General features: G+C 40.7%; 1 long non-coding RNA gene across 1 annotated transcript in view; it reads left to right on the top strand.

Moving 5' to 3' along the window:
• The window catches only part of LOC114158341 (uncharacterized), a 60,172-nt gene that overhangs the window by 5,327 nt on the left and 27,681 nt on the right, over positions 1–27,164 (top strand). Inside the window, exon 3 of the long non-coding RNA XR_003598398.1 lies at positions 3,218–3,325. This is a non-coding gene — a long non-coding RNA (uncharacterized LOC114158341). The remainder of the gene's footprint in view (positions 1–3,217; positions 3,326–27,164) is intronic.

Below are 27,164 nucleotides of genomic sequence, written 5' to 3'. Positions count from 1 at the left end.
TCGCGGCGGCAACCCTCGAACCCGTTGGTGGACACCTTCGGTGAGGGATGCCGTCAGGCTGAAGAAGGAGTCCTATCGGGCCTTTTTGGCCTGTGGGACTCCGGAAGCAGCTGATGGGTACCGGCGGGCGAAGCGGCATGCGGCTCGGGCGGTTGCTGAGGCAAAAACTCGGGCGTGGGAGGAGTTTGGAGAGGCCATGGAGAAAGACTTCCGCACGGCTTCGAGGCGATTCTGGTCCACCATCCGGCGTCTCAGGGGGGGGAAGCGGTGCAGCACAAACACTGTTTATAGTGGGGATGGTGTGCTGCTGACCTCTACTCGGGACGTTGTGGGTCGGTGGGCAGAGTACTTTGAAGACCTCCTCAATCCCACCAACATGCCTTCCACTGAGGAAGCGGAGCCTGGGGACTCTGGGTTGGGCTCTCCAATCTCTGGGGACGAGGTCGCCGAGGTGGTTAAAAAGCTCCTCGGTGGCAGGGCCCCGGGGGTGGATGAGGTCCGCCCGGAGTTCCTTAAGGCTCTGGATGTTGTAGGGCTGTGTTGGTTGACGCGACTCTGCAATATCGCATGGACATCGGGGGCAGTTCCCCTGGATTGGCAGACTGGGGTGGTGGTCCCCCTGTTCAAAAAGGGGGACCGGAGGGTGTGCTCCAATTATAGAGGGGTCACACTCTTAAGCCTCCCTGGCAAGGTCTATTCAGGGGTCCTGGAGAGGAGGGTCCGTCGGACAGTCGAACCTCGGATTCAGGAAGAGCAGTGTGGTTTTCGTCCTGGTCGTGGAACACTGGACCAGCTCTACACCCTCGGCAGGGTCCTGGAGGGTGCATGGGAGTTCGCCCAACCAGTCTACATGTGTTTTGTGGACTTGGAGAAGGCGTTCGACCGTGTCCCTCGGGGAGCCCTGTGGGGGGTTCTCCGGGAGTATGGGGTACCGGGCCCTTTGATACGGGCTGTCAGGTCCCTGTATGACCGGTGTCAGAGTCTGGTCCGCATTGCCGGCAGTAAGTCGGGCTCGTTTCCGGTGAGAGTTGGACTCCGCCAGGGCTGCCCTTTGTCACCGATTCTGTTCATCACTTTTATGGACAGAATTTCTAGGCGCAGCCAAGGTGTTGAGGGGATCCGATTTGGTGGCCTTAGGATCTCATCTCTGCTTTTTGCAGACGATGTGGTCCTTTTGGCTTCATCAGATCGTGATCTGCAGCTCTCGCTGGAGCGGTTCGCAGCCGAGTGTGAAGCGGCCGGGATGGGGATCAGTGCCTCCAAATCCGAGGCCATGGTCTTGAGCCGGAAAAGGGTAGAGTGCCTTCTCCGGGTCAGGGGGGGTGTCCTGCCCCAAGTGGAGGAGTTTAAGTATCTCGGGATCTTGTTCACAAATGGGGGAAGAAGGGAGCGGGAGATCGACAGGCGGATTGGCGCAGCGTCTACTGTCAAGCGGGCGCTGTACCGGTCCGTCGTGGTGAAGAGAGAGCTGAGCCAAAAAGCGAAGCTCTCGATTTACCGGTCGATCTACGTTCCCACCCTCATCTATGGTCATGAGCTTTGGGTCATGACCGAAAGAACGAGATCGCGGATACAAGCGGCCGAAATGGGTTTTCTCCGTAGGGTGGCTGGGCTCTCCCTTAGAGATAGGGTGAGAAGCTCAGTCATCCGGGAGGGACTCAGAGTAGAGCCGCTGCTCCTTCACATCGAGAGGAGCCAGTTGAGGTGGCTTGGGCATCTGGTCAGGATGCCTCCTGGACGCCTCCCTGGTGAGGTGTTCCGGGCACGTCCCACCGGGAGGAGGCCCCGGGGAAGACCCAGGACACGCTGGAGAGACTATGTCTCTCGGCTGGCCTGGGAACGCCTCGGGATTCCCCCGGAAGAGCTGGAAGAAGTGGCCGGGGAGAGGGAAGTCTGGGCCTCCCTTCTGAAGCTGCTACCCCCGCGACCCGACCTCGGATAAGCGGAAGAAGATGGATGGATGAATGGATAGTTCTTTGTAACTTCCAAAAGATTTTCTTCAAGGATTCTCCTGAATTTCACTCCATCCATTTACTCCTCAAGTCCAAACAGTCTTTTTTTGTCCCCAAATAAAGTTTCCCTTTTTGGCATGATTCTGCCACCACCAGATCTTTAATCTTTTGCGTAGTCTTTTCAGGATTATGTATTGCATATTACATTACAAAAATTCACACTGTTGAATTATAGTGTGAATAATTCAATAGTTATTATCCACACTATAATAATAGTGTGCATAATTATAGTGTGATAAAAATGTTAAATCTTAAACATTTAATTGTTAAATGTTTAAGATGTGTCCCTATTTTTCTACTCATAATCATGCACTACTTTGTGATGCTCTATTTTAGACATTAGAAAAAAAAGTGAAACTGTTCAATGATACGTTTATAAATTGTTGCATTAACTATTGGTTTTATTATGTTTCCTGTATAAAATGCAGACTGAAATTTTATTACGGATTAAACACATATTGTAGTTTAACATAGAAAAATGAATAAACTTGCAGCTTAAACCTACTGGAAGAAACCCCTACAAACTAAATTGACCAGTTCAGATTTAATGCAAGTATGCACACAAACAAAAAGAAAAAAATCATGCATGTTCCCAGAGACACACGTGTTGCCTTGAGACACATAGTTGTCTCCGATTTCTCAGTGTTAAAACAAATCCAACAATATGCCTCCTTCTCTCTCCCACGCACACATACTCACTTTTTTCACTCTTTCTTGTTTCAATACATTTGCATATCTAGAAAGTGTTTCCTGGTAAGTAGAGCAAAAGCGGCTCTCAGGAGAGACAAAGACACAGATAGAAATTTGTATTAAAAAGAAGAAACATCTAAGCAGAAAAAGAACAAAACCACAGTACACCATTACTTTAATGATCCATCATGTTCAAAGAAAACTTATTCACAATCCTTCAGCAATAAACAAGGGAATAAAACTCTGCTGGAAAGTGCATTTATTTTATTTATTTTTTTTTACTTGAATGAAGCAGATGTTTGCTCTTCACTCTCTTTTTTCTGCAGTTTTTTTCACCACATTCTCTCCCATTAGGTCATTCAGTCTCTCTGCTTTCTACTGTAAATAATATGTTAAGCCGATGGTGTTTAGTCTTATATTTCACGGTGCTGGGCAAAAGGTCAGATACCTTGTGTCTCTGCCTTACTGCAGTTCTGGTTGCCTCTTTGGATAAATGTCCTCTTTTCTCCCAACAGGCCAATACATCGATGGTCCGGGGTTGAAGGGTTACAAGTCCCAGGAGGTGTCAACCTCATTACCCCAGAGTGGATCAACCCAGCCCAGGGGGCTCTCTGAGTATTTAGGTAACCTCTGACCTCTTGCTGCTAGGGAAGCTCACTCTTTCTGTCACTCAAGCTGTGCAGTCTCCAGTTTCCATCTCCGCTCTGTGGCCGTGGGCTTTGGGGTTCAAGTTCATGATCAGTGACATGTCGAGGCAATCCACCGCGTACACACAGGAACCACAAAGTACATGCATAAAGTAAAAATCCAATTAGTATAGGGTCATTTTGATAAAAGTGAGTTAGGTAGCGGGTAAGATGAGAAATTTTAGCATTTAATTTTAGGATGTAGTAGGATGTAATTTTAGGAAATGAATTTCAAGTTTTTGTCTTGCCAAAATAAAGGGCAAGTCACAATTTATATAAAAAGTTGTTCAAATGTTATAAGCAGTTAATATCTAACCAATTGTAAAAAGATTTCTCCTGTTATATTTGTTTAATATAAATCCAAATGATTGGTTGCTGAGCTTGAATGGCTAGTCAGAGTGAGACCAAAGTCGCTCCCATCTGAAATAATCTCCAAGCTCAAAACCATTTTTACAATGTATGCAAAAAGCTGTTTTATTAAACTTTTGTGTTGATGTTGAACAACTATTTACACAGAAACTGATAATTATTTATAAAGGTACTTTATGACTCTGCACCATCGATAAGCTTCCTGTTTGAAATCCTTACTGAAAACCTAACATCTTGTAAGTGCAGAGAAATAAAAAAGTATCATAATTGTTTAAGTGAACTCTGTTTCATAATATTTTTGCATTGCCTTCATTTTTTACCAGTTAACATATAAACACTACATGTTCTATTCCCTGGCTCCAGCCATCTATTCCCATGTAAATTATAATCTTGGTAAAAGAAAACCCAATACAAGCAGTGGAATAGCTTAAAAAATCAGAAGCTTATACTTATGGTGTTTTTTTTCTGATTAGAGCAGTAGAAGTCCACTTTTGGTTTAGCCTCTTTACTGACTATTTGTTAGCGTCACACTCACAAACAAAATAATATGGATTTATAACAAAGAAAGTCATAATTTGTCGCTTGTAGGAAATAAATGTGTGTTACTTAAAAAGTAATAGAACTTCATTCCAAATTTTGTAAGATCTGTTTTATTGTATGTTTGAATTTTATAGGAAAAATAGTAAACTGTAGAAAAAGTTACTGGGGTTTTCTGAAGTACACAGTCAATTTAGCCTTCAACCAGGATATTTTGAAGAACTTCATGAGTCCTACTTTTTTCCAATAGGACTTGAAATCTGTCCACTCAAAGATACCAAAAGCTGGTTCAGTAACCATGGCGTTACTGTGTCTGATTGGCCATCAAACAGACCTGACCTGAACCTAATAGAGATCTTAGGGAGGCAACGGGTTGCACTACTCTCTGCAAATATGAGTCAGTCTGAATTTTCTCAAGCATCTCATTTAAAGGACTTTCAACTGTTTTCAATATACAATGGAACTTTTTTTTTTTCCTGTGGTATTAAAAAGAGCCATTGCCTTGTTGGAAGTTTATGCGTTATCTGGCAGATAGACTTTTAAAAAAAAATTTTTTTTGGGAGGGACAGTTTAAAAACTCCCTATTTTTTCTCTTTAAATCACATTTATTTAATTCGTTCCTATGACTTTTCACCAGATAAAACCCCTAGTCAAAAAGTGCATTTCTTTCTCATGGATTATCTCTTGAAACTGGAGCATAATTCCTTCACGTCTGTGGAAGCACTGCATAGTGACCCACCAAAAGCCCCCATGACACGGTGTGTGTAAAAGCAACAGGGCTGCATGTGCTTTGACAGAGGTATGGGGCAACAATCCCAGTCCTGCATCTTTCCTCTCGTCTCCACACCTTTGTCTGTTTAATGCCTGATTGTTTAAGTGATAAGTGACTGTGATGGATGAGCTGGGCTTTGTGTAATTATTGTCCTGCTTATCATTGTCACTGCCGATAACATACATCACCGTGTCCCAGCCTATTTTACATGTGATAAATAATCATTGGTTGGGGGGATGGGGGGAAGGAATTAAAATCATTTTTGAGGCGACCCCTGTAATGTAACTCATGGCCATGTTAACAGAGGGTCATGCAGACAAGAATGGGAGAGTTGTGTTTTTGAAAAGCTACATGTACTGTATGTGTCAGTACACAACAAAATACTCGGACATCAATATTCCTCGTTCACTGCATGTCCAAGCTTATCCATACAGCAGCTTCGTCTACCGGGAAGTCATTCAATCATTTTGTATACTTTGTCAGAGGTTATTAGCTCTTTCTGAATCTCTTTCATGCATCTCGGATACTTGACAGCCTTCACATGATGTCATCTGGGAGGTTGCTTTATGGATTACGGCAATTAGCGCTCAAATCAAAGCTATTATTAGCGTTAATTTGCCTTTTACAGCCGACTGTGTGCATTGTTATGCCCTTCGAAGGAAGGTTTACCCAGCATGAACGCATTGGAGTATTAAAAGGATCACCAATGACTTCAAGAAGCCTATACTCGTCTGCTCCTTTTATCTGTACTATAGGCCTATTATTTAATGACGTTTCTGTTTTTTTCTGACTGACTTATAAGCACAATACATCGATTTTTTTGCGGGACTACCTCTGTTTTTGTCTTACTGAGCCTCACACAACACAGACTGAGACTTCTGACCTCCGAGCTCTGTGGCTGACTGAGTATTAATGTGTTAATTGGCCGTGTAACATTACATTAAACCATGATATGCTGCATTGTAAGATGAGGAGAGACACATTTTAGAGACATTAATGTTGCAAAGTGTTCAAACATGGATTAAGCTAATTTTTTTAACCTTAAAGCAAAGTCTTCCAGAACATCTTGTTCACTATGTACATGTCCCACAGCATATGTATCCTATTTTTAAACACATTAGAACCTGTTTTGACAGGACAGACGGCTTTACGGGCATCTCACCGCTTACTTCTAAGGAACCTGTCTGGCTCTGCTGTTTCAAAAAGCCATGTGATCTCATCCATTGCAATGAGCTGTGGAAGAGACCAGTGCTCCTTTACAAATTAATAGATGTTTTAAGAGCTTAGAGGCTTGACAATCAATTGAAAAGTTAAGACCAAAGAAAAATCCCCACTGGGTCATTTAACAGCTACACCATTGCAAGGCCCTCATGACTTTCCTCTAGTGCAAGTGCAATGTTAAACATGTGATGATGAAATAAGTCATCTAGTTTACTTCTTGATTTCCACAATAAACTCTAACAAACTGCTTCATAATTGTATGAGATACTATAAAAAAACGGTTAAGGTCAGTCATGTACATAAGCTCATCATTGACGTAAATATAATAATTTATGGGCTTTGTATGAAAAGCCCATAAATTGTACATGTGCTCTAAATCACCCAGTGTAAAAAATACACTTACATGCCCTAATGTAAACATTCACACCAATTATTATTGCGCTAAATGTCTTATAAAGAGTTGTAGAGAAGGCATATACTTTTTGTAGTCATCAACTTGGACCTACTATCGTTTTGGATGAATATTTGTTTGCTCTGTTTGGCAGAATTGTCAGAGTTCAGTTATATTTGCTGGTTTCCTGCCAAGGAACCAGCTTTTAAGCTAAAGGGTCGAGGTCATTTCCTGTTTACAAGTTTACCATTAACTCACTTCAAAACCAGTTTTGTTGAGTTTGTACAAAGCACTCTAACCTCTATATGATGTTGATCCAGTGTTCTCCAGCTTGATTGTTGGCTTGTCTGACAAGAAGACTTTTCTCCAGAAACCATTTAGGTTGCCATAGTTGCAAATTAACTTTGAACATGCTGATCTTTTGGTGGCGGAGGGCTCAATTTTTGTTTGCTGCTATATCAGGCCACTGGAATGTAAAGCTTCCATCATTGTGGACTGTGACTCCAGTTTTCCATCAGTTTTTGAATTGTGCTTGACCTTTGTTACTAAATTATATTCATTAGATGATAAAGACTGGGTGAGATGTCGGAACTTGGACACAGTTGGGGTTGCCAATGGGACAGAGATCCAAAGACACGCATCAGATTTAGTTTTGAATGATTTACATTGCGCTTCTTAAATGGCCTCTCTAAAGTCTTAACATCCACCTGTGAATAATACGTGGAATATATTTAATGGTTGGGTCCATGACATGAAAAAGAGCTAAGTTCAGCCAGGAAGAGTGGTTTGACATACAGTTAGAATTAAGCCAGAAACTTGCTCATGGCTATAAAACGTGTGGACTTGCCAATCTTTCTTAAGCAGTAGTTTCAGATGAGATAGGTTTCCTGAAATCCAAACAACATAAAAAACACAAATCAAATGAATTACAAAAACAAACTGGTAAATACACCTGAGACTCTTTTAAAATCACTGTATTGGCTCAGAGGGCAACAATGAACCACAGTCTCCTTCAGATCTTTTGCAATGATTAGGTATCAGGTAGAAATGGCCAAATTCCTGTTCACCATCTACCCAGGAGACAAGGAGCAATCTAGAGTTCCTGAAGGCCCATCAATCAGAGCTGCTCTGTGGAAGTGGAACTGTTGGATGGGTCAGACAGGTCAGAGAGCATGGAGAGTTCACTGCCGGCTGCCTGAAGCAATCTCTCGGTCATGCTGAATAGCAAATGCTTGTTACAGAGATGTGGAGTCACTTACTCAGTTATTTTAGTAGTTAAAAATTTAAACATTTCCGGATAATCTCGGAGGTAAAAATCAAGATTATTCAGCCGCAGACGTCACAATGGATGTCTTGAGATGACAGTAGCCTGGATACATGAGCCACTAAGTACCCCATAAAGCACCTTCACACCTTTCCTTCTCTGTCTCACTTTCTACCCCCGGTCCATCTGTTTCTTTCTATTGCCCCATCTTACTCTCTCTCACTTCTTTCTCTCTCTCAGACAGATGATATGCTGTCCTGCTTCCAACATTCTTGCAGCAGCATATTTCTCTCCCTGGAGCGAGTAACTCTGTCCCCTGTCCGTGTCCAAACTCCTGCACCCCCCACGCACCTAAACAACGCAGCTCAGAACAAGCATGGCCTGCAGCTTTCGGTGGCCCTCCCTTGAACAAAAACACATGCTGCCTCTCAAAAGTCCCCTTTATCCACAATGAACAAAAAGACGGATTCACCTCGGCACTGTTCCCACCATTAGACCCTAGACTAGAACCCCCCCTCCCACCCATTGCTTCCAGACCCCCATGGGGCTCTTTCGGCATGGGCTGTTGGAGGTTGGAGGTATGTCTTTTTATGTTCACGTGTCCATGGAGGCTCACTTCACAAAACAACGCGCAAAGGCATTGACCTCCAGGTTTTGACGCAGCCTCTGAAACACCTGGATCTTTGTTTGAGGGAGCTGTACAGTTAATGCTTGAGGGGCATATCTTGGTTTGGAAGCAGAACAGGCATTTGACTAAGCTAAACCTTGACTGGACAGACAGAAAATAGTGCGGAAACAATCGGCATGTCAAAATGTTTCGATATTGTAAGGAAATTATGTTCAACATATGAGCGCACAACTCAATTGATGAGATCTAACGGCGTGTTGGGAAAATTTGCATTGCGTAAATAGAAAGTGGGTCATTTGAAAGCGTTATTGGCATGTAGACTGTGTCGTAAAAGCATATACATTTACATATTCAGCAAATGCCCCTGTTCCATGTAATGTTTCACCCTTTCATTCCTCCTTCAAAGAACAGAACAAGATGCCCGGGCCATTTGACTCTATGTCCATGAAGAAATCATCATCCCCCCTGTACCCCCACATGACCTGAAGCTATTAATTCAATCTCACACTCCTCCCTCTGTCTCTCGTTTCTCTCATTCTCTAGACAAATTCATTTACATGAAAGACCACTCATGCCGGCACGGGCCTGCAGGTAAACGACAATCTAACCAATGATTTCCAGCAATGTCGCCATCTCTTCAGTTGCAGCACGCAGTCCGCCACTGCCGCAAGAGTATCATTAATAAATCTACCCCCTTTTGCCGTGACTGAAGGGATCAACATGTTTTTAATTATCCTTCCCGTGATTTGAACTCGATCAGCGTAAGGTTCGGTTACACAAACATTCCACCGGCAAGCGAGATAAACACTGCCCGCGTGCTCTGCATGCAGAAAGCAACGGCGCAGGATACAAAGTAAGATTCAAAGTCTCTTTTTCTTTTTTTTTACTCCCTCTGTTTGTCTTGTCTGTGTGTTTCCGCACTGCCATAGTTCAGCTGGATGGTTTGTTTAGCGCAGCAGAGAGGCAGACAGTGTATCCTGACAAGTCTGGACCAGTAATGCAGACATAAAACAGGAGGAAAGGAGTCCATAAATCTTAATAGAGTGAAGATAGATAAATCAAGTAAGAATTCAGTTAAAATTTGCTCTCATTAACATAGCTTGAGAGGCTTGAATGAATCACCAGTTTCTGACAAAAGTATTCATACTCCTTCAACTTCTCATATTTTTTCAAGGATTTCTTCAATGTACTATATTAAGAAGTTGTGTGACAGACCAACAAATATTTTTGTTTTTTAATTGTGTGAAAGTAAACTAATGTATGGTTTTAACAAAATGTTTATCAATACTCTGCATAATCATCTTTTATTGCTGCTTCAACTACCAGCCTTTTTGGTCTCAGCTTTGCACATCAATTTCTTTGACGGTTTTTCTTCGTAAAGCAGCTAAGGTTCATTCAGATTTAACACACAATGTCCGTGAACATCAGCTTTCAAGTCTTACCACAGATTGTTCATTGGATTTGGTCCTGGACTTTGACTGGACCATTCTAACACATTAACATTCTTTTATCTAAACCACAGTTGTCCAGCTGACTTTCGACATTTAACTGTGTTTCTGTCAACACACCTGAATGACGTAATTTGGTCATTGGCAGGACTCTGTAGAACGCAAGTGCATTACTAGGCGATTGAGTCATTTGACGGGTCCAAAAGTTGCAGGACACTGACCCTCGAGGACTGGAGTTTGAAACCCAATCTATTGTAGCTCTTGCTATCTTTTGCGGCCTCTACCAGGTTTTCTTTCTAGAATTTTCTGTAGATAGCTCTATCTATCTTCCCATTGACCAGCTTTTTTGTCCCCACTGAAGAAAAGCATCCCCACGTCATGATGTTATCAACACCTTGTTCAGCATTGGTATTGTTTCTCCATGATTAGGGTTTTGCATATAGGCCAAATGGTTTAAATTTGGTCTCCTCTGAATGGAACATCTTCTTCCACATCGCCCCCAACTTGACCTAAAGGAAACGGCAAAAACTCCTCTTGGTCTTCCTTCAGAAATTGCTTTTTCTCTTGCCACTCTTCCACTATGACCAGATTAGTGAATTCCATGACTACTAGTTGTCCAGTCAGCAGATTCCCCAACTCTTTTGTAATTAGGTGACTTCTGAACAAAGCTGGTTGCACTGGTTGTAGCTGGGATATCAATTTAGATTTATTTGTAATAAAATATGAAAATAATAATGCTTTTTACACAATTATAAGCTACTTGGTGTTGGTCACCACACAAAACAGATGAAATACATAAACTCTTGCAACTAGTTTTAGGAGTATGAATAATTTTGAGGCCATTGTATTCAGTTTGATTATAGCTAACATTATGTGTACAAAGTAAAAAAAAATAAAAAAAAGTTGGAGGTATCAATAAATCACAAAAAATCCTGAGTTTGTGATTTGTTGATGATCTGCCAGCATTCTTATATCAGTCTTCCATGATTTTTAATTTTTGTTTTTTTGCAGGTATTCACTGTAGTCTTGGCCTTCGTGTGTCATTGTCAGAGAGGAACAAAAACTGGGCTGGGACATTTCTCAGGAACAGGCTCAGGCAGTTAGTTAGTCACCCTGTGACCGCAAATGTGTGTGTGTGTGCTTTCCCATCTTCTCATCAGGAAACACTGCAGCATTTTTTTTTTTAGTTGCTTTGGTGTCTCTAAGTCCCGTGGGGCAATGGGCAGCTTATTCAGTTCACATCAAGACAGGCATGCACTCCCAGCCACACACACATACTCTGGAAACACACACTCACGCAAGAAGGAACCTGTTATCAAAAGCTCGTCCCACTGGCTGGCTGCCAAAAGAAACGTGCTGAGGCGAACACTAATCCACTTTAAATTACAATAGTACTGAAAGCCTGTGACCACAGTCAAATATTGATATGGGGTCATTAGTCAATTACGGTGGTGGTTGTGGTGGAGGGGACTCACTGGGTGATCGAGAAGAAGAGGGGTAAGGGCAGAGGTGGCCGAACTGGAGGTGTCGGAAGTGGTCCGGGGAGGCGAAGGTCATCGCAGTGGGGGGATTATGGTATTAACAGGCTGAGGGTGAGACTGCACACCGGTGTTACACGAGGCAGACCGGCTGCTGCAGCAGCAACTCAGGCAGTCATGTGATCCAATTTTTTCTTCTTTTTTTTTTCTTTTGCATTTTTTCCCTCATTTTCCCCCCTAGACACCTCCCCTCTGTCTGCATCTTGTGTGTGTGAATGAGAAACAACTCTTGAATGTACTTTCGGAGCGAGCCATGTGCTCACCAGCAGCGCATAAAGCATCACCACCCCCCCTAGTGGCACTGCGGGTTTTAGTCAATGTTTGCAGTCCAGACATGTATTACAACTCATTAAAGTAAAATATATATTAGAAAATGAAATTCTGCCTGTCTGCAGAGCACTTCTACTCCAATTACAGCCAATTACATTAATGTGTTATTGAATTTTTTTTTTCTTTTTTTGAGTGAGTGAAACATCCCCCTCTAATCTTTACCTGGTTTTATTTGTTAAATTGACATGTGGGGCAGCCGCTTTTCCTCTTCAATTGTAATTAGTGTAAAGATGGATAGAAAATCTAAAGGAATCTAATCTTTCAATTAGGAGCTCAGTGTTTCAGGCTAAGTGAAACTACATCAATGCCTTGACATAGATGATACCATTAATTTCCTCTGGGTTAGTAATTTGATAAGGCATCAAATTGGAGAGATTGCGTTGCAAAGGGCATCATCACAGCCAAGCCAATTTAGACACTGCGTGGGGCAAACACTGCAGCGAGAAGATTAAAGAATGAATGATAAAATAGACGAGATGCGTTTCATTTTAATCATTTTTTCCTTCTCCTGCTGGAATTAGGCCCTAAATAATTACAGTTTGTGTAAATCTGTGACGCGCACGGTAATATTTTGCCATAAACCGGAGCATGAATAGCGAGCATAGGCCGTAAAAGTTTGTATGTGTGTAATTTGCCCTTGAAAGACACTGTAATTTCAAGAGCTTTCATTGTCCAATACCTTTTCACAGCGTACTTACATATAAACACTTGAGCGTCTGCAGAGCTGAATGCCACAAATAAAGGAGCAAAAAAAAAAAAAGGCAACAGGAACAGACCACCAGTAAAGTAGAGACCACCTATAAATGCTTTCCATCGCTGGGTTCACAGAAGCACTTCAGCTGTAATACTTTAATTGCTCAGGGACTCAAAGTCTAATAAGGTTTCTAAATCGAGCTGCTTTATTTGTTTTCCTTTGACTCGCGGCTAGAGCAAAAATGCAGCCACTCTAATTGCAGTGCCGTCATTAAGAGCTGTGGGTATTAAAAGTTTCTTCCTCCAAAAAACGGGCATGTTGCAATGTTTTTTTTTTTCTTCATGATTTTTTTTTTCTTCTTCAGAACAGAATTATGGGACTCTTTTTCATCAAGGCCAAGTTCACACAGGAAGTAATTGAGTTTAATAGACAGAAGTATAAAAATGAAATCCAGAGGAATGGAGCTCATTTAATGTTTTAACTCATTGTTTGTGATGCTGTCTCACGACTTTTACAGTGTAACAAAAAATATACCCAAACCCATTCTTTTTCTCTTTATTTTGGCCATACTTAGATGTTTCAGATTATCAAACTAATTTTCATATCTCACAAAGATAACCAGAGGAACTCCAAACCAACCTGGACCTACACAAAAAAGTAATTGCATCCAAACCAATAAACTACAAAGATCGTCATCAATCTTTGTTGAGAATGGCTCTCAGTATGGTTCAGTGGAGTCCCAGAACGTTAGCATTGGCTTTGCAACACTTTCCATACTGGTAGATGTCACTGATTTTGTATCTCATCTTTTCTGGAAAAACTCAAGTCAAATAGACACGCCGCAAGATCAGGGACATCTGTTTGTTTCCTGAGGTGGAAAGAACAAGAACATCTGTTTTCTGGGCAGAACATGGGCTTCAAAAAAACCTAAGTGCAGAACTACTGGGAAGTCTCAGAGATCCGTCCTGCTGCTGCACGTGCAACTGTCGAGAACAAGAACAGAAGAACGCTTTGTTGTTCTTGCAGTATTGAGAGCCCGAAGACATGTCTGATCTTCTGGAGTATGTGTTGGTCTTTAAGATCAGTTGGCTTTTGAGATCTTTTAGCCTATGTCATGTTGTCAGGCAAGTTCTAGGCAAAGGGTTATCCAAGGGTTTCTTTACACCCTTATATGTATGCAGTGTATTTGGGTTTGATATCGGACCAAAATTGCAACATTTGTTACCTGTTCAGTTGTTGCGGTTCACTTTCACACTATGCTGTGTGAAAAGATACCAACTAAATGAAAAAACAGTCACATCCTCCTCGCCTGAGGAGGTGCTGCACCAAGAACTACTGAAGGAAATGACAGGAAAACCTCTGAAGAAGAAACTGAGCGCATCTTCCTTCACAAAATGTCAACAAAAATGGAGTAGCATCAGATTTGAGCGGTTGTAAGTTTTCCCTTTTGTCTTTGGTAAAAGAACACAAGCCATTTTTCCCGCTTGTGCTAGACTCCCACATTTGTTTTGGTTGTATTTACCAGAATGCCCTGCGCTACAATCCGCTTTCTGCTTTAGGATGCATTAAACGGTACCAGAGTTCACTTTAATCAGAGACCTAGGTTTTTAGGCAGAGCAGAGTTTGCTTTTTTGGTCTCCATCAGAGTTTGTGCATTCACACCTACCCAAGCGAATCAGGTTTTCAATGCAAACAAACTAGAGTTTGGTTCAAGTGGACTAAACAGGGCTGGTGTGAATGCACCCTAATACTTCAGTTCTGGAAATCTCTTATTTAAGTGCTATTTCCCTATTTATTATTTACCTGTAGTAAAAAGAGCTCATATCAAAGTAAATAATTCTTCAAAGTAGTTGAAAACTAACAAGCTATTCAGATGTATGTTGTATTAATCCACCTCATCATTATCTTTGGCAGATCGGCTAATCGTGGGTCCGCCGGGATCATTTTCACACAACAACCAGACCTGGAAAACGCAAAAAAAACCCCACATTTTACTCAGCTGTACAACCTACTCAAAATCTAAAGGTTTACTCAGTTCTTAGTGGAGCTAGAGTGGACTGTTAAGGCACAGTTGATTTTTCAGATATACTCAAACAACGTAACTCCACATAGGAACATAGATGTTATTTGACTGAACAATGCAGCATCAAACATCAGTCTCTTGTGAAACTGTAAGCTAATAATATAACACAGAGTTGTATCTCACTGATATAAACATTTTCAGTTTGAATTGCTTTAGACTAAAGTAAGCTGAAACAGATTTTGTACTTCTGACTAGGTGGTAACATCCACCACTCTGAGAACTTTGATTTCATAATTTAGCAAAACGCTAATTACTTTTTCACATACGTTTTTTTTTTTCTTTCATTTAAAAGTTTGACATTGATCTGGAATGTGTGCGTGTGACAAAATTGAATAAGAAAAACTAGAGGGCAAATACCTTTTCACAGCACTGGAACTTATCCATGGTAAACTAATCTAAGGAGAGTGCTGCTATTATAAGATGTTTGTTAATTTGACAAACCTTCAATTCAGATGTTCTGCTGTGGCATCTTTTCTAAGTGGCTATTTGGGTTAATTAAACATCTTAAAATGATAAACAAGCAACATATCAAAATCAGATATTAAAGTTTTCAAATGAAGAATTCTAAGTCTCAGACACAAAAATTTGATGCATTCATTGCAAACCTGCTTCTACCTTTTGCACACATCCGTAAAAATATGCATTCTCAGATCTCTGTTTTCATTCCGATTTTAATTCCTCATGCCTTTTCGAGCTGCTTTACTTTTAATTGAATTTGTATTACAGTAATTATCAAGTGAGAAGGAAACGAAACGTCTGTCAGCTCAATGTGTCGCAGGTACACTCACACTGACATGGGAAGGGTGAGGCGGTGTCGGCGGGGGGTCTCGTTCCTCCCCCCCGCCCGACGAGGAGCACAATGGCAATCACAACTCAATTAACACTTTCTATATATACAATTGTGCAGACAAAGAAGCACATGCATGCGTGTGCGCACACAAACTGCTCGTAGAGGAGCGAACGGGCTGTTTTCCAAGCCCCCTTATATTGATCCTGTGACTGTGACAGCTACACCTGTTGGAGGACCTGTGAAATTAGACAGGAAAAGGAGCACTCGGAAGAGTCTGGCGGTTGCTACCAATTAACTTGCTGTTTTGTCACGTGCCACTTCCAAGCAGCGAAGTTTAGAAAGAGACAAATGGGGGTTAAAAAAAGAGAGAAGTTTTGTCTTCTTTGTGGGGTCATGTGGAAATAAAGACTTAACGTTTTCACAATATGACAGGTAATTGTTGTGCTTTGTAAAATGATTTATCTACCTTTTATTTTTTTGTTACATTTTGTCACGCTACAACTACAAGGTTTTTATGTTTTACTTGGATTTCATGTGACAAACCAATACAAAGGGGATGATAATTACTGCTTCAAAATAATCATGTGGTGTACAGTGATACTCCCAAATAAAATAAAACTGTCACAATGCTGCAATAGTATGGCACAGATGATCTGTGAAAAAAAAAAATTAAGCTTCTCTGCCTTCTTGTCAGAGAAACAACCTCTAATGAGAGGTCCTAATCAGAAGCAACCAATCAGAGTTAGGGGGAGGATCTTTGCGCTGTCAATCAATCTTGTGTACTGGTGTACTTTTAAAAATTTTTTTTTTTATAAATGTTGCATACTGCTGCTTTTAGGTTGCTTTCCAGACTTTATACAGTCAGTCAAACTAACTTTGCATTTATTTTGCCAACTATAGACGCAACACAACTCAGTGTTTAGACTTGTTTTGCTAATTTGTTTAACCAAGATAAAATCCAGCTTCCTACAAAAAAAAATCTCCACTTACCTCTGATGACATCACAAAAGGCATGACTCGATATGACTTTGTTTGAGTATGTCCTTTTGAATTATTCTTGTTTTTATCTTCTTTTCTTTAAGAACATGCTTTTGTCTCATTCTTGCCTTTAAAGTTGCTTACTTGTTTTGTGTAGGTCTGCCTTAAAGCACTCAAGCCATATTTGACAACACCTTGCTTCAAAATTTACATCCACATTTATTAAAAGTTATTTCAAACATTGTTCAATAATATAATATAATGTCAGCTAACTGACTCAGTTTGTTTACCTCTTGTGTTGTCATCAACCAAGACACAAAACAAATCAAGATGATCTATTTTCAAGAGTTTATTTTGTGAATCTGACTGTGGAAATCTGTGTTTAATCATGCAGTTATAGTTTTGAGTCATTTTACATTAAAAAAACTAAGTATCTTTAAAATATACACATTTTAACACTTTTTACTAACTGGCTGACTTCTTAAGAAAGATGCTTGCACAAGATTTTATCTAGAAGTTTTATCTTTATGATAAAACTTATCTTATGTGCAGCATAAAGAGCACTGCAGATAACATTAAAGTTTAATCAAAATAGTGAAATATCCTCTAGAAATTCAAGTGAGCTGAACTTAAACTTGAAACAAAAACAGAAAAGTCTGATGTCAGTGTCAGAATAAACACAGTTATTCTGTGAAAGTCTCTGAGATTTGTTGCATTTTATTCATGGGTATCAGACTAATGGGGGCTAATTATAAATGTGTGACATACATTTGTTAAAAAAATTAGGAAAGTCAAAAATAATTTTCATATGACATTTCATTATCATTAAGTAAAACGCAAGCATATATGGTTGCAATGTGAATAAGTTCAAGGCACAGGAATATTTTTGCAAGGCAGTGTGAAGGATTCAGAAGAGTGAACAGTGATAACAGTGGATCCTCACATGTAAAACATAATACCGGCATCATTTGAACTCCTCCTGCTTGCTCGATGCTTTCATGTTTTGCGTTCCTGTCCATGGATAAAATGTGTAAACCTGTGTTTGGTTACTTTCTCATTTTTAAATCTCCTACATGGATTCACTCAGTTGACCGGCCTCTTTCTTTCTTTCTGTCTCCACACTTGATGTATTTTCACTGGGACCAATCAAAAAATAAATAAATCCACCCAAGTTCTTTCTTTTATTTCCACTAAGTCGTCCTTCCACTCTACTGCCATACCTTTCTTCCTTTCTCTCCCCCCTTTTTTTGTTCTTCTCTGTTCCCGCTCCCTCCCTCTTTCCTTCTGTCTAAACTTGCTTCCCTTGATGAGTCCTAGCAGGGAATCAGAGGCTCGGGGAGGAAAAAAAAAAAAAAAAAAGGCAGGGGCCTGACAGAGATTGATGTCTGAGCGCTCCCCCTGATTCGCTGATTAAACCCATCAATCAATATGCAGAGGAGGTGTCCAATGCAAATGGATCCAATCAGGCGGAACGGAGGGGTAGTGTCTGGCATGTTGTGGCGAGCGCTTGAAGTTAGAGGTGGAGGACGGGGCACCTCGGCGCGCTTTGTCTCGCCGAGGACGGACAGCGTGCGGTTTTAATGACCGGGGTCGGACGCCGAGACATTCTGAAACGTTTACACTACGAGAGTCACGATCTAAACACGAGCAAAACGACCTCGTTTGCCTGTCAAGGTGCTAATTCCCCCTACTCACACACATACACAGATCATCAGGGGCCAGGCAGCCAGTCTCCTTGCTCCGTCCTCATCCTCTCTCACACACACACACACCATCATCTTTTCCATCTTCATCCAATCTTACTGTAATGGTGCAGCGGGGACTGAGAGTGGATCTCCCCTCTGGGCCAGGCTGCTCCCACAAGTATCTGCTCTTGCTCTCACTTCAACCCTCATTTGAATACAAGCGGCATCCTTGGTCATTACCGTGAAAGTGTGTGTCCTGCCTGCCGCTTGTCATTGAGATCAGCATGCGTGCGTGTGTGCGTGCGTCTGTCAAATTGACGCAGTCAGGATGGATGCTACTGTACCCAGGGGTCACGTTGGTCTCTGAGAGCTGCTCGGTTTCCCCTTGTCTGAAAAAAAATAAAATGAAATAAAAAAATAATAATAAAATGGGGGGAGAGAAAAAAAGTAACAGGAACGCGGCAGCTGTCGCAATCACCCCAACCGGCTTTTATTTCTGTCCAGTTCAAGTTCATTATTCATGATTGTTCCATCAGTGTTCTATCTCTATCACTGGGCCACCTCACCCTCCTCATTCAATCCCCACAGAAAGAGAAGGCTGATCATTTGTTTCAGTAAATGACACAGATGCCTCTCACTCTGCTTATAGACTTATTCCTCCTCCCCCCCTTTTTGTGGGGGGGTAATAGGTGGGGGGTTTTGAGGAGGGTTGGCGGTGTATGTGAGGGAATGATACCATGACACGTTCTTTCCTCCCCTCTCCTCCTTCATCTCCTCCTTCCCTCTCTCCCACTACTCTATCCATCCACCCCCCTCACTCGGCTTCAGCAGGAAACAACGAGAGCCCCCCAAAATGGCTGCCTCGGTGCCAGGGGGACCACAGGCTGCTCTCCCATCTCCCATAATCACCGGGGCGATGCTCGGATGCCTCCCCCATTTGCATAATGCCATCCTGACACTTTCACTTCCGCCATCCATCACCGGCGGCGTGAGTCCCGCGGCCTGCTCCGTCGCTCCGTCTCCCCCTGATTGCGTCCTGTGTTTATCTGCCCAAGCACAAAAGATTGATTCCCCGCTGTCTCTCGGCCTTATGTTCAGCAGATAGGGATTTTCGCCGAATGATGAAGCACCCAGTCAGCTAATGATAAACAGAAAACACATATTCAAAAGGACGGTCTCCCCCCACCCCTCTCTCTCATCCCCTTCTCTCCACCCTCCACCACTTCTCCACCGGCTTTAGTGCGGTTGCCTTGCCTTCTCCTCTGCCATGTGCAGGGAAGGGAGGGATGTCAGGTTAAGGAAGTGAACACACTCTGCAGGGAGTTCAATTTGAAACGCAATTGTTTTCCTGTCAGTCCTTTTACATTTTTTCTGTTGATTTGCTCCAGGGGTAAGGGAAAATGAAGGACCGGGAGGAAAGGGAGATAGCAATTAAAATAAAACTGTCGTCTTGATGGCTGCTCTTGTTCTCCTGCACACCACGGTGCAGGCGGATCTGACAGACCGTGCTTTAAGAACATATCCTGGCTGAGAGATAAAAGCATACACGAGTGCAGCCCAGTAGCTTTCAGGAGGCTGCGAGTGGCTCCCCATATTGGAGCTGAAATGAGAACAAACCAAAAACGCAATAAGTGCATTACTCGTCTAATAACCGAGCGTCTAACATGATGTTAAGTTTAACCTCTGAGTGACAGTGGAGCAACAGACAAATGCATGTTGGAACAGGGGCGTTTTATGCCGTTACATGTATAGGAACAGCAAATATAATGGTTCAACACTGTGCTTCGCTTTAATAAGTGAGAGCTGAGCGACATTTCTTTTCAAGGATAGCTGGGATTTTTTTTCTTTGCAGTAAGGTTCTGGGGTGGCATTATTATTATTATTAATAACCGTTAGCTGATCTAGAAAAATTTAATGTTGGTGATGTTATTAAAATAGGGAAACAATCATAGCGGTGGAAGGGTAATAGCTAGCTTTATTTTTTAGCCAATATTAGCAACTCAAACTGCAAAAGGCTCACGTCCACAGATACAACATTATAGCAGTGGATGTTAGCAGCCTATAGCGGCAGTGCCCAAACTTTTTTCCACACAGATGAAAATTGTGAAGTTAAAGGTACTTGCTGAATGTGGAAATTGAAAACGCTAATTAAATTTTCTGTGAATTTCTTTTACTTTTTACCTACTCATAAAAACCTAACCAGGGAATTGTTGAATGAAGCTAATAAAGCCTTTAGATTTTTGAGGAAAAAAAAAAAAGCTTTAGATCTTTGTAGATTTGAAAACGGAAAAGCTGTTGCCTTTTTTGGGGTCAGTTGTTTTCCGTTTTTTGCTTGAGAAATTTCTTTTTCATCTCTTCTCGGCAACAACAGGATGTGGGTGGTGCTTGCGGATCTTTTATTCAAGCTCAATCATTAGGCTCAATCTGCTTTGGGGAAAATGTCATTGGATGTTTGAGGTTCTGTTCACTTGAAAACTGAAATAAAAACAGAAAGGCAAAAACTTTGGGTTCCACATAAAATGTTCTACTTGAAAAAGATTGACATTTTTCAGTGAATTGTTTCCCCTAAAGAACTGAAAGGAATATTTTAATATGTATCAACCACCTTTGTTAGCAACCCAAATTTGTACCATTCTGGCAGCAATTTGAACACATCTGGTTTACAATTTTATAGGATATTGTTCTTAGGTTTGTCACCCTTCTAGCCACACAGCATCTGTTGTAGTTTTGACTTTACCTGCAGAATATGCTGAGTTTATAACATTCTTTATTCTTATCATAATTTTGCATAGTAACACAGACAATGTTGAAGTGAGAAAACGGTGACAAAATTGACATCTTACCACCTTCATCTTCTTAAAAAGCCAGTTAACATCCACTAGCATAATTTTGTATCAACATCTAAAGTGTGATGTATTTTATATGACTTAACAAAAGCAAAAACAGGACCAAAAACAATCACTCTTAGGATCTTTTCACGTTTTCATTCAGTCTCCTTGTTGTGACACATTTATATCCCAGGTGAGACAAATAGTACACAGAATCTGACTGCAATCTATCCAAATGTTCCTATTTGCTTCACAAGAAACTGTTTTTAGCTTTGTTGGTAGTTTTTTGGGCGGAACCACATCTAGGAGTTTGGGATTTTGTAACAAGCTCATTGAATATCACTGCTTTTTATTTTTGTCCTGAGTTGTTTTTTGGACATTTTTTCTGCCAGATTCACAATCAGCTGATTGAGTTGATTGATAAAGCCTGCAGCATGTGTGTGCTGAGTTACTTGGCTACCTGTGAAGGTAGAGGTTAACATCTGTTTACTAGTAGATGTGGTGAGTCACTTGAATTGATATGCAGCAATTTATTTGTTGTGCTAAAGTACGCTAAGACAGAACCTTTTACTTTAGCACAGCAAAGGACTGTTTTGTCAGAAGAAGGTTGTAACCACAGACGTACACCACTTAGTGGTGTACGTCGCCAACAAGGCAACGAATTGTTTAATAGAAAAAAATAAACGCATATATTCTGATGACTGTCTTATCCCACAAATTTTGAACCTTACATCACACTTTTCCACAAAACTTACGACATATTTTTACTTGACACAAAAAAAACAAATCCAAACCATCACTTTAAATACATTTAGCGTGCTAAGTATGCCTCAATGCAGGCAGTGCAACTGTACTGCAGATCTGCAAAGCATTCCAGCCAGAGCGCCAAGTCTCCAAAGTTTCACTCCACGATAACAAAATACTATTAGCTGCTGTCACGTACAGGAGAAGAGAGATTATTTTATTTATTGAAATGAGATTGAAATGATAAATCTCTCTCCCCATGATAAAACACTGGGACTCATAAGCCTAGTGTGGGGGATAAGGATTAGAAAAAGATGGAGGCGAGACAGAGAGAGGGAAAGAAAGAAAAGGGAGGAGTGAGAGGGGAAGAAATTCATAATGCATAATAAAACAAAAGGTGTCGTGGGAAACATCACTGATATTAAAATCAGAGGCAGACAGATCTATATGAAAAATGCAGATTTGAAAATGTAAATAACCATGGCCCTAGGGGGGAGGGGGAGTGATTCAAAGATAGGCTGACAACATGAAGAGAAAGGCATTTATATGGGGGCTTTGATGTTTCTCACATCCAAATTTATGCTTGTGACGACCAAAATAATGCCACTGAAGGGGATTTTTACACAGTGCACTGCTGGCCCTGTTTCATACCATGATGATATAAAACACATTATGCTTCACATTATCTCAGTGTGAGAATGCCTGGTAATGAGATGATTCACATTCAAGAGGGATACTTAAGAATGCATTTCAAAATTTTCAAACAACAACAACATGTGATCTTCGCATTAGAGTCCCGTTCCAAAACAAAAGGCGCTTGAACCGCGAAATGCACGTTCCTGCAGGGGCAGATCCTCGACCTCTGCCGCTTAGAGGATGGCCTCTTGTCACTTTAATCCAAACTTAAGTCGTTGGTCAAAACTAGAAATATTTACATGGTACGGTTTGATGATCTCTCCCCTTACAGTGGCAGTATTATGTGTTTTCCAGGCATGACATTTTACAGCACAATCAAGTAACTTCAGTTGTTGAAAAAGTGCTATATGTATTAAATGACTGAAAAGAGATTTTGCTTTAATTTATTGTCTTGAAATTGGGCCTCTATTGCTTTAAAATCAGCTTTTTTCAAAACTCCGCCTTCAAGAAGTCATCACAACATCGCTCCTCTGTTAACCCTTTAACAACGTTTCTACCAGCGTTTCACTGAGAAATAGCTCCAATGAGCTCAGCAGTGCCGTCCCACCAGGTGGTTTGATAATTGGTGTTGGCTAGTCTGAAGGAGTTGAGTGGGGAAGTCGCGGAAGCTTGGAAACTGCAGCTCAGAGGAGGAGCTGCGTCTTGAAGGCGGGGCTAGGTGCACCCAGGCGTTTTGCACAGCTGAATGGTTGCCATGGAGAGATTTAAGGATTTCTCAAGAATGCATGAAAAAATCATGGCAAAACCTTGGGTATATTTTTGACGAGGGAATAACATAATAAGACATAAAGCTAAAAAAAATCGACTTTACGTAATACAGCCCCTTTAATAAATCTTCCCCACTCAAAGTTGCGATTCAGATCAGGTTCTGGTTGCTTGTTTATTTTTGATCTTCACTGCCAGCTCAGATCTAGTCGCTTCCCAAATCTAGATCGTCTCTGGAGCCCACTGTCTTAAATGCTAACAGACGGTTTGTGGGAGTGTGTGAGAAAGCTATACTGGGACACAATGTGTGTAGTCTGTGTAAGGAACCACCCCCTCTCAGATAGTGAGGAAAAGAGTGGGAGTTTCTGGCTAGTAAATCCTTTGCCCAAGTCAGCTCCGCCGTAGTTTCTTGCAAAGCTCTCCTCCTGAACATCGCCATTAGGGAGCTCTTTCTCTCTGTCTTTCTATCTCTCTCGCTGCCTTTATTTTGAATATATTATCATTCTGGCAACACTTCCAGCTCATCATCGTTTGTCTCCTTTTCCATCTGTTTTGAATTCATGAAAACTTCATGAAAAGAGCACGCCGCGTCACTTTTAATGGGAAAATGCCCTGGCTATTTTTCAGGTGTGGTGGTTTAATTCCAGATGCATTCTATTTTTAATGTCATAAAAATGAATGCGCATTCAGTCCTAGTGAAGAAAAAAAGCAATATGATTAGTAGTGCATTAACAAAGGCTATCAATTTAATTTTCATGTTCGGCCATCGCTAGTGTCAATTATGCTTGCCTCGAACGAATTAATTAACTAGATTTGGATTGCACAAAGAAGTCCATCAAGGTAAATTAATATTGGCTTTGTTGATGTTAACACAACATTTACATAGCTTTGTGCGTCAATTAGGAGTTTCCACATTGTTGAAATTGCCCATTGAGTGCTATGTGCACATGCATATGTGCAGGTTTCCTGTAAAAACAAAAGCTTGGTCTGCTTCCTGCCATCAAAGTCTTCATTGGTGGGTAAAAAAAAGCCCCATTTTATCAGGTGACACTTTAACTGAACCTAAAAAAAAGTTAGGTAAGTGAGGAGATATAAGGAGCCAACACCTTTATTTCGTTTGATTAAAAATGCTTGCTTTGGTTGGAATACATCTTAGATTTTTTGGACATGCCATAGACTCTCCTTTTTCTATTCAAAGACGCAATACTGTCCATTAACCGTCTAGCTGCTAAACTCCTACACGGTGGTTCACACATTGCATTGGAAAACACAAAACTGAATTTCAGGTTTAAGAGTAAAATAGCTTTTTAAACTGGTGACAAGTCACATGCTAACTTCAGCTCAGAAAACACAAGTTAGTTGGCAAAGCATTTGAAAATTAAGAAAATCTTGAGATTCACTTTTAGATACCCTGTAAAATATTATTTAAAAAACTATAAAAGTAAGATATTTCTTTTAACCTTTTTTTTAATCCACTATCAAAGGAGGATTCTTTAAAGTTTATGTACCTAATATAAAACTATGGATACAAATCACGCTGAATACTGCAAACTCCTCTTTGAACCCCCTTTGAAGTCACAAGTCTGTGATCACTTGAAACCCCCTTTACAAAATGTTTAACCCTTTATGACCTAAGTTTCAAATGTCCACCTGGATATTTTAGCTTATTTTAATTGAACACAGTTCTTTAAATATCCTTTGAGGAAATTATATTTGCTCATTTAACCATAACAACAAGAACTTTCAATATCTAGCTAATTATTTTCGCAAGTTACCGTCTATTAAAAGAGTGCCCCTCAGAATAATTTCGTTTCCTGCTATGGCAGGGGTGAAATTACCATAATAACCTGATAACCGTTGGAATATATCAGATAGCGCAAAATATGGTGGAATTACAGTACTGCAAATCTTTCTTGTTCGTTGGCGCTCCTTTCGGTCTGGAAACACCAACTATGAATTACTTCGCACATTGGAAATCATCTTAGCACTGAAGAAGTTAACATCCACACTCTGGACATTGGACATCAAATTAGCATCAAGAAAAATGAACGGCGCCCAATTTTATGTTTTACATATGCGCTACTAAAAAAAAATTCACAAATAGGCAGATTTGTGCCTATTTGTGTCACAGAGAAATTTTAAAAGTGAATCCACAAATATTGACTTTACTATGTAAAAGATTTTTTACCCCTCACCCTGTTACTTTTAACTATTTTTTAAGGGGTCAAACCTCTTCAACCCTATAATTCACAATGTAAATTTGGGGGGATTCAATGTGACGGAACAAAACAAAGTAGTGCATAATCATAAAGCGACACAAAAATTATTGTTTTCAATACAAATGCAAATCTGAAAAGTGTGACATGCACTTTATCTTTAGTTCCGTTTGTGTTAATATCCTTAAATAAAATAGTAACTGCCTGTGGAGGTCGCCTAATTTTTACTAATTAGGTGATTTTACTAATTGGGAAATGGAGTCCACGTTGGAAAATGAAGCAAACATGGACTTTTTCCATGTTGGATGTAAACTTTTAATATCAACAACAAATGTGTTATTATATTGCACACATTCAGAGCTTGTAATCTGTAAAGGAAGCAATATGATAAATGTAATACAAGATCAATTTTAAGCCCAGTCCCCCTTTAGAGGTTCTAAAGAAAGCAAAAGAAAAATATATATTACTTTAAACAAATTTTTCAGTCTTTTCTGACATTGACAACAGGATCTGTTAAAACGCCTTTAGAGCTGTGAAATGCTCCCTGGGCTCTCTCCTCTGTAGGAGTTTTCTCAGCTGTCGCAGGAGGTATCCTGTGATGATACCGTCACCTGCTGGGAGCATTTGGCCACATTCTCACTGTGTCTGTTTCCTGCAATTAGGGAAGCAATCTCTTCTTCGGCCAATCAGATTACGCTGTCCAGAGACAAACAAAGCAAATTGGCGAGGACTTCAAGCCAAGAAACACAGGGCTGGAATCAGGATTGGGAACACGGGTGGAGGTAATATGGAGAATAATCAGGGATGCGCTGCAACATTAAAATATGCGTAAGCGGTAGCCGATGATATTATTTACTGCTTAGAAATTGAATTTAATTTTAGATTTTTTTCTACACACGAGAAACGGGCTTTTTTTCTGCCATTATAAATGTTTTAAAGGATATATTGACATAAAATTGAGTTTATCTTGTCCAGATAAACTGGTCTAAATATTAAAGTAACATTTTTGTTTAGAAGTACGATATCAAAGACCTGTCACCTCTCTTGATGCCTTATAATGGCATATTTTGATCATATTTCACATTTTATTGTGTCATGTAGAGCGGGGCGCTGGTCTTGGTCTTGTCTTGGTCTCGACTTCCCACGGTCTTGGTCTTGTCTTGGTCTCAATACACTCTGGCGTTGGTCTTGTCTTGGTCTCGGGTTAGGTGGTCTTGACTACAACACTGCTGTGTACTTGGTCAAAACCAAACATGCAGCAGTCTACAGAGGTCCGTGCTGTATGTGTGGTTGTGTTGTGGTAAAAAAATCTGTTTTGTTATCCAAGCAACATTAGCATAAAAAATGTGTGATGTACAGAAATGCATTAATGCATGTCAGCTTAAATAGCTTTGCTGTTCAGCTTCAGTCTCCAAGCACACTGAATTCTGTACATCATCACTCTTTCAGCATGGTCAGCTCCCTTTCCTTCTCATACCAACCCATTCATTACCTACCAGACATCATTGGAGGTTTTACTAAACTCAATCAACATTTGTATTGTTAAAAAAAAAAAGCCCATGAATAGACGTGCAGGGAGCCACAACAAAGGGAAAACATTTGTTGCCATTGTCAAACCCCTTTTTTACATGATTATTATTGATGATTTGTACCTTCAAAGATTCTGTTTTTACCTATTTGTGACACTTAAAAAGTATGAGACATAGACAACCTGAGCAAAATCAACAACAAAAGTTTTCAAATGATGATTTCACTCATTGGGAGAAAGGTAGCGAAACAAACCTAAATTATCCCATTTGAAAAAATAATTGCTTCCCAAATCTAACAACTTGTTTTACCCTTGATGGCAGAGTTGGCGT

The sequence above is a fragment of the Xiphophorus couchianus genome, chromosome 15, assembly GCF_001444195.1.
Source record: "Xiphophorus couchianus chromosome 15, X_couchianus-1.0, whole genome shotgun sequence".
Lineage (NCBI taxonomy): Eukaryota > Metazoa > Chordata > Actinopteri > Cyprinodontiformes > Poeciliidae > Xiphophorus > Xiphophorus couchianus.
The sequence above is the reverse complement of the archived record's forward strand: the minus strand, read 5'-3'. Positions and strand labels throughout refer to the sequence as shown.